An 8799-nucleotide genomic window follows, 5' to 3' on the forward strand; every position below is an offset into this window, starting at 1 on the left:
ACAGAATGCAGATACATTCTTTTAAGTGGAATTTGGGATTTAATTATATCATGATACGGAATGGATACATTTTTTTAACTGAAATTTTGGATTTAATTATATCATGATACAGAATGGATACATTCTTTTAACTGGAATTTGGGATTTAATTATATCATGATATGGAATGGATACATTCTTTTAAGTGGAATTTTGGATTTAATTATATCATGATACGGAATGGATACATTTTTTAACTGAAATTTTGGATTTAATTATATCATGAAACGGAATGGATGTATTCTTTTAACTGAAATTTTGGATTTAATTATATCATGATACGGAATGGATACATTTTTTAAGTGGAATTTTGGATTTAATTATATCATGATACAGAATGGATACATTCTTTTAACTGAAACTTTGGATTTAATTATATTATAATACGGAATGGATACATTCTTTTAACTGAAATTTTGGATTTGATTATATCATGATACGGAATGGATACATTCTTTTAACTGTAATTTTGGATTTAATTATATCATGATACGGAATGGATACATTCTTTTAACTGAAATTTTGGATTTAATTATATTATTGCCCTTAAAAATCAGACGTAGAACATACATGTATCAGCTATTCCAAAACCATTATACAGATTTTTAAAGGAACTTTCAGAACAGAACATTTAAGATACCAATTTCATAATACAAGATTTATCAGAATAATTTTGGGAATTTCTCAAAGTAAAGGGTGTCAGTCTGATAAAGATCTCCACCCTTCCCGGATACATTATTCTGACTCCGAGCTTGGAACAGTATATATGTTCCATCTCAGTCAACTAGACTTTGCTCTTACTTTTAAATACTACTTGCTTTAGGGAGAAGCAGCAAATACCCCTTTCAAAGTCTTTAGTTTGTCCATACATGGGAATAATTTAGAGCCCTTAACCCCCAACACATCAGGCAAGCATAGGACCATTGAAAAGATTATAATTGGTAGTGAAAAGTATTCTTTTTAAAACATTCATATTCATTTTATTTTTGTTTATTTGAAAATGAACTGTTACTCATTTTGTTGTTCAAATCCTAGTAGTAACAGAAAACATAAATTTGTATATTTGATTTGAAAAGTTAATCAAAATATTTAATCGAAAAGTATGTCTCCATGCAAAATTATCCATCCCTCTACAGGTGGTATCTTAATATAAACACATCTTATTCTTAAAGTATCAACACTAACCATTACTAACAATTGGTACTTAATTAAATAGGTTGAAGGAAGACAAGAGAGGGAGAGAAATGAGAGGAGAGGGGAGGGGATAGGGGAGAGAGAATAGAGACTGATGGAGTGAGTTTTCAGATAAGGGTTTAAGGTACTAGTCTTGTAGAGGGATAGGTCTTCTTTTAAAATTAATGTATTCAGTAAAAAAAATAGAACTTCTTGTTAACAATATGAATATGAGTAGGGATACAAACCAATTTTTATTTTTGGTATGCAAATCCAGTCTGAAAGTCCTTGTTTTAATATAATGGGTCTATTACATTTCTAAAATATTTCCAAGTCTAAAATTTGTGTGACCCCAGTGGCCAATCCAGGGGTTGGGGTACGATCCCCCCCCCCTTCTTTTTTTTTTTAATGATAATGCATTTGAATGTGGATATATACATGTATTTAAAATCCCCACTTTCTTCTAGGTCGGATCCCCCTTTTTTAAAGATTGCTGGTTCCCCTTCCTGTCCATAAGTACACGGATGCCCAATCTGCACTATCATTTTCTATGTTTAGTGAAAATGGAGGAAAAAACTCTAATTTGGCATTAAAATTAGAAAGATGATTTCATAGGGAACATGTTACTACTAAGTTTCAAGTTTATTGGACTTTAACTTCACCAAAAACTACCTCAACCAAAAACTTTAACCTGAAGCTGGACAAACAGACGCTCAGACGCTCAGACCAGAAAACATAATGCCCATAAATCAGGCATAATAAATGTTTGCCTTGGAAAACTCCCTTTAATAATTTGTATAACAACAGCCAGTCTAGCCTGTCATAATTCAGTAACTACCAAGTTATTTATCTTTTCTGGAAAGATATGACTGTTTCAACACCACTTGTAGTACTCCTACCTATTACAAGGCTGTCAGTTTTTATTGGTGGCGGAAGCCATATAAATGGAACCTGAAAAACCACAGACCTTCAGTGTCTTTAAATGTTGTCCAAAGTTTCTGTTGAAATGTTTGTACTGGTTTAAGGTATTGCTGATAAAAAGTGTTGACGTCTGATTAAACAAAAAAACATCCTTTACCAAATTGTCCTATTCAGGGGGAGATAAACATATTGAAATAAATCAATGGGAGATAAACTTATTGAAATAAATCCTTTACAACAACTTTGGATCAATACCTTATAAATGGGTACTCGGATAATATTTTGGGAAAGATTTTCAGAAAAGCAATTTAAAAATCTGTTAAAGGTATATTCTCTAAATTTATAAAATAATTGGCCCAGTGATCAATGAAGAATGTAAAGATGATCATGATGTGATAATGCCAATGAGATGTGGTCAATATGCCAATGAGATGTGGTCAATATGCCAATGAGATGTGGTAATAATATGCAAAGGAGATGTGGTCAATATGCCAATGAGATGTGGTCAATATGCCAATGAGATGTGGTCAATATGCCAATGAGATGTGGTCAATATGCAAATGAGATGTGGTTAATATGCCAATGAGATGTGGTAATAATATGCCAATGAGATGTGGTCAATATGCCAATGAGATGTGGTTAATATGCCAATGAGATGTGGTAATAATATGCCAATGAGATGTGGTCAATATGCCAATGAGATGTGGTAATAATATGCAAAGGAGATGTGGTCAATATGCCAATGAGATGTGGTCAATATGCCAATGAGATGTGGTCAATATGCCAATGAGATGTGGTCAATATGCAAATGAGATGTGGTTAATATGCCAATGAGATGTGGTAATAATATGCCAATGAGATGTGGTCAATATGCAAATGAGATGTGGTAATAATATGCCAATGAGATGTGGTAATAAAGCTAATGAGATGTGCTTAGAATGCCAATAAGATGTGTTAATCAAACTAATAAGATGCACTAAGAATGCAAATGAGTTGTGGTAATAAAGCTAATGAGATGTGCTTAGAATGCCAATGAGATTTGGTAATAAAGCCAAGGAGATGTGGTAATATGCTAATGAGATGTGCTTAGAATGCCAAAGAGATGTGCTAAGAATGCCAAAGAGATGTGCTAAGAATGCCAATGAGATGTGCAAAATATGCCAAGAAGATGTGCTTAAAATGCCAATAAGATGTGTTGATCCTACTAATGAGATGCGCTAAGAATGCAAATGAGATGTGGTATAAAGCTAATGAGATGTGCTAAGAAAGCCAATGAGATGTGGTAATAAAGCTAATGAGATGCACTAAGAATGCAAATGAGTTGTGGTAATAAAGCTAATGAGATGTGCTTAGAATGCCAATGAGATTTGGTAATAAAGTTAATGAGATGCACTAAGAATGCAAATGAGTTGTGGTAATAAAGCTAATGAGATGCACTTATAAGAATGTAAATTAAATGTGGTAATAAAGCTAATGAGATGCACTTATAAGAATGTAAATGAGATGTGGTAATAAAGCTAATGAGTTGCACTAAGAATGCAAACGAGATGTGGTAGTAAAGCTAATGAGATGTGGTAGTAAAGCTAATGAGATGTGCTTAGAAAGCCAATGAGATGTGGTAATAAAGCTAATGAGATGTGGCAATAAAGTTAATGAGATGCACTAAGAATGCAAATGAGTTGTGGTAATAAAGCTAATGAGATGTGGTAGTAAAGCTAATGAGATGCACTTATAAGAATGCACATGAGATGTAGTAATAAAGCTAATGAGTTGCACTAAGAATGCCAATGAGATGTGCTTAGAATGCCAATGAGATTTGGTTATAAAGCCAATGAGATATTCTAAAAATGCCAATGAGATGTGCTTAGAATGCCAATAAGATTTGTTAATACAACTAATGAGATGCGCTAAGAATGCAAATGAGATATGATATAAAGCTTATGAGATGTGCTTAGAAAGCCAATGAGATGTGGTAATAAAGTTAATGAGATGTGGTAATAAAAGTTAATGAGATATGATAATAAAGCTAATGAGATGTGGTAATAAAGCTAATGAGATGTGGTAATAAAGCTAATGAAATTTGGTAATAAAGCTAATGAGATGTTGCAATAATGCTAATGAGATGTGGCAATAAAGTTAATGAGATGTGCTACGAATTCATGAGATGTGGTAGTAAAGCTAATTAGATGCACTTATAAGTATGCAAATGAGATGTGGTAATGAAGCTAATGAGTTGCACTAAGAATGCAAATGAGATGTGGTAATAAAGCTAATGAGATGTGCTAAGAATTCACATGAGATGTGGTAGAAAGGCTAATGATATTTGGTAATAAAGCTAAATAGATGTGGTAATAGTGCCAATGAGTGGTGATATTTATGCAAATTCAATTTGGTAAGAAATGCCAATGAGATGTGGTAATAAAGCTAATGAGATGTATTAAGAATGCCAATGAGAACTATCCACCACAGATAAAACCACAAGGCTGTAAGAGTTATCTTTCTTTCATGTGATTTTTATGTATACTTTGTAAACTTTGTAAGCTCCCCTACAGCTGATAGTTAAACATTTTCATCATTTTATATTTAAAGTTACCCTTTTAATAAAATAATTTTATGAATAAACTTTTATAAATTAGCAAGATGAAAAAGCTTGCTATAAATCTCAAATTCCAAATTTTCTGGAAAAAAAACCGTAAATAACCACTTGATTTTTTTGCCAATTTAAAAAAAAGATATACCAGTAATGACACGAGGATAGATGTGTGGAATCAAATAGGTAACAACTATAGTGATAATGAAATATTCTAATAATAACCAGTTTTAAATGTATTGACTTAATGGACTTATTGTATGATGTTATATGTGACCAGTCAGAATAATGGACAATGAAATATTCAAATGATGGAACTGACTGACTTTAAGTGAATAGACTAAACTCGGGATTGAACAGCCTTGGAATTGGACCGACAAGTAAATATTGACACCCGCCTTGGAACCAGCAAGTGAATTATTGACATTTATATTGATGTGACCAGTATTCATGTAGATGGACAGTACTAGTGGACTATAAACTGATAAATCTCACAGAAAGGCACATCACAACTGGGTCTGAAGCTGTTACATGCAAAAGACGAGGTAATTATACTCAAAATACATAACACTGTATGTGATAACATGTAGATGTAAAAAATATGTGGTATGATTGCCAATGAGACAACTTTCCACAAGAGACCAAATTACACAAAATAATAACAATTTTAGGTCACTGTACAGCCTTCAACAATGAGCAAAGCCCATACCACATAGTCCGCTATAAAGGGCCCTGAAACCCAATGAGAAAACATAAAGGGCCTTTGAGTTTCTAACTTGTGTACCAAAAATTAACGAAAAAACTAATATGTAAAACTAAAACCAAACGACCACGACTGATGTTTATTAACCTTATATAAGCAATAGGTTATTTTGAGTATTTGAAAAAGATAAATGTGTGATAGAGCCAAGGTCTTCATTACAAAAAAATCAGCCTGGTAAATTTTAAAACAACATGTATGTACCTGATCGGATGTTTTATTATACTTGGGTGAAAAGTTGTCCTACTTTTAATTATAATTAAAATTCCATATTTATAAGCTTTTTTAAGAATGTAACTGTTCAACATAATTTTTTCTTCTTCAGATATCCAGGAAATTTTGAAGAATTGTATGTGATCTATAACAAGATCTGAGGACAGTAGGACCTGGAAGTACTATATTACCAACTTCAAGGTGAGGTTTTACAGTAAAATAAAATGGTAATGAACACGTTAAATCACAAAAATGCTGAACGCCGAGGAAAATTCAAAACAGAAAGTCCCTAATCAAATGGCAAAATCAAAAGCATGAACACATCAAAAGAATGGACTACAAATTTCATATTCCTGAATTAATTGGTACAAAGATGTACAGACATTTTCTTCTATAGAAAATGGTAGATTGAACCTGGTTTTATAGCGCTAAACCTCTCACTTGTATGAAAATCCGAAAATTCCATTATATTGACAACGATGCGTGAATAAAACATGATCAGTCAACACCGTGTCACAATCTTAATTGCAACAAAAACAAACAAATTTTTAATAAAAGAAGCACTCAAAAAGCATATATCACATTTAACAACCTCGTTCATTATGCTAATTATTTTGATTTTATTTATTTATGCCAAATAATAAATTGCTCCTACAATTATACAATGGAAACTTGATTATCATCATATTTTTTTTTATCATACTGTTAAGTCTTGGCCAAATTATTTCAATGTTTGAATTTTGAAAAGAAACATTGATACTAACTAGCAAGTTTTAATACTCTCATTCTGAGTTATAATAGGTAATGTTTAACTCTAAAATTATAATGTCATGGTAATTTCCTTTACGCCCACCTTGTTCTAAATATGCATGAAATATTTGCCACTGGACATTAAGCATGCAACAATCAATCAATCAATATTATATGTATATATGGTATGAATCACTTTTGACATATCAATAAGAATTAAATATGTTATTTTGTCAATTTAATTTCCATGTTTTAATTGACATTTTCTTGTTTCTTTGTAGATTAACTGATTGGGAATTTACAAATCAACTGATAAAAGAAAAAGACTAATTTTGCCATTTAGACGAACTTGGAAACAATTATTGACAAACAATATAGTGTATTATTATTCTTGTTGAAATCAACAGAGAGAGAGAGAGGAAGGATAGGAGAGAGTCAATTGTAAAGATTTATGTCTTTTTAACCAGACATGTCGATTATATTAGAATTTCAGAGGCCTACAGTTTTAACATTACAGGTGCTAAATGGTCATACATGAAGTAGTTAAAGCAGTTTAATGTTAAGACTTTGATGTGACCAGCGAGAACAATCAGGCAGCTGCCATTGGTTTAAATCTCTTTTTTCGAAGATGTTTTGGTTACATTAGAATAAATCTGTGTGGAACGTAAAAAAAATGTAAAAAATAATTTGTGGTATTTTGTACAGTTTCATTATGCAATCTTGAATACATTTATGATTACTATTTATAAAGAAGTATTATCATTAGAATGAGGATGGACAATGTTTAAACATTTATTTGAGACAGAGCTCGAGTTTTGCATTATTTCATAAAAAAAATAATTCTTTTTCTGTTAATGAAGAACAAACAGGGAAAACAGACAAAGCTGCTATTCTATAATTTTCAAATTGTATTTATTTACATTTGATTGATTAGTTGAAGATTAACTACAAGTATTCAGCATAGTACAAAATTAAGGATGCACTGCAAGTGTATCTTTATAGTTATCATCACACTATGTCCAATCTAGATGTACAACACTCTTTTTTATAGTGTTCTGTAAATTATCAGGAACACCAGTTGTGATGAATGGAAAGACTGGCAGGCTGAGATTATACAAGGGGAGGGAATACCCCTGCTTATCTTTTCATACTGGTTAGTTCCTTTGGGAAAGGTTTTGTACAAATGTTGTTCATATCAGATGTATACGTTTTGAAGAGAGTTGTTATTTAGAGCTCTGTAAAAAAAAAAAAAAAAAAAAAAGAAAAAAATAAGAAAAGAGAAAAAAAGAATTGTAAACAGAGTTCTAGATAATAACTGGGTGGTATGAAATTGGGGTTAAATATTTTCGGTTTATTTACAATATATTTTTTTTATAAATGCATCTGATAATTTTGTGTATAAAATGTTTTGTTATTTTTTACAGAATTGCTTTAGTTGCCTTCCTGACTAGCATTTATTGGTGAATGGAGAGACTAGCAGGCTGAGATTGAGGGGTAAGGGGAGGGATTACCCCTGCTTTTCTCTTCATACTTGTAAATTCTGTCACTGCACGGAAGGTCAACAATTAAGAATATATAAGTAATCATTTTTTTATGTATCAATGTAAGTTGGATAAGTTATATCAGATGTATATAAAGTAAGATGAAAGTATTCTTTAGAGCTCTGTAAAAAAAAAGCATGTAAACAGAGGTCTAGATAATGCATTAAAGGGTTTGGTTTGGCATGGGGATTTCAAATTTTATTTACAAGTCATCATCTACAAAAATGCATCTGATATTATTATTTGCCCCAAGCCCAATTTCGTGTCCCAAATATAATGAGTTCAGAATAATGGTGACAGCTTGGTCAACACCCTTATTTTAAGTTTTATTCACCCCTCCTTTTGTCACCCCATTCCCCCACCCCACCCTTTTAATAAGAAGTTATAGGTTAAGGTTTCTTATTGTGATTAATGATTAATTAATTGATAGAATTATTAAGATACTCATTTCTGTGTAACAAGATTAATCTCCAATATTTGAAGGTGTTTTTGATCAAGTTTTATTAAACTCAAAATGTTTAGTATTTCATCAGCTCTGTCGAATACAAAATGGAAATTTACCTCTATAGATATATCTGCATTTTCTATGCTACGAAATTTTGCCTGTTTTACAAAGATTTATCTAACAAAATGAAAAACTCTGTCCATGAAATTGATTTAATTGAACTTTCACACTGTTGATAATAACCCAGTTTGTTCATGACAATTGTACATGTGGTAGTCTTGATGTAATATATAGTTCTTCCACTAACAACCCTGTTTGTTCGTGACAATTTTACTCTTGAAATATCTGTTACAATCACACACCCATG

The 8799-nt window shown here is 31.6% G+C and overlaps 1 long non-coding RNA gene across 1 annotated transcript; it reads left to right on the top strand.

The window, feature by feature from the left end:
* Positions 1 to 3081: 3081 nt before the first annotated feature.
* On the top strand, positions 3082 to 7689 carry LOC134684979 (uncharacterized). Its single transcript, XR_010101241.1, has 3 exons — positions 3082 to 5268; positions 5809 to 5897; positions 6728 to 7689. It is a non-coding gene; the product is annotated as an uncharacterized LOC134684979 (long non-coding RNA).
* The last annotated feature ends 1110 nt before the right edge of the window (positions 7690 to 8799 follow it).

This window comes from Mytilus trossulus, chromosome 9 (genome assembly GCF_036588685.1).
Source record: "Mytilus trossulus isolate FHL-02 chromosome 9, PNRI_Mtr1.1.1.hap1, whole genome shotgun sequence".
NCBI lineage: Eukaryota > Metazoa > Mollusca > Bivalvia > Mytilida > Mytilidae > Mytilus > Mytilus trossulus.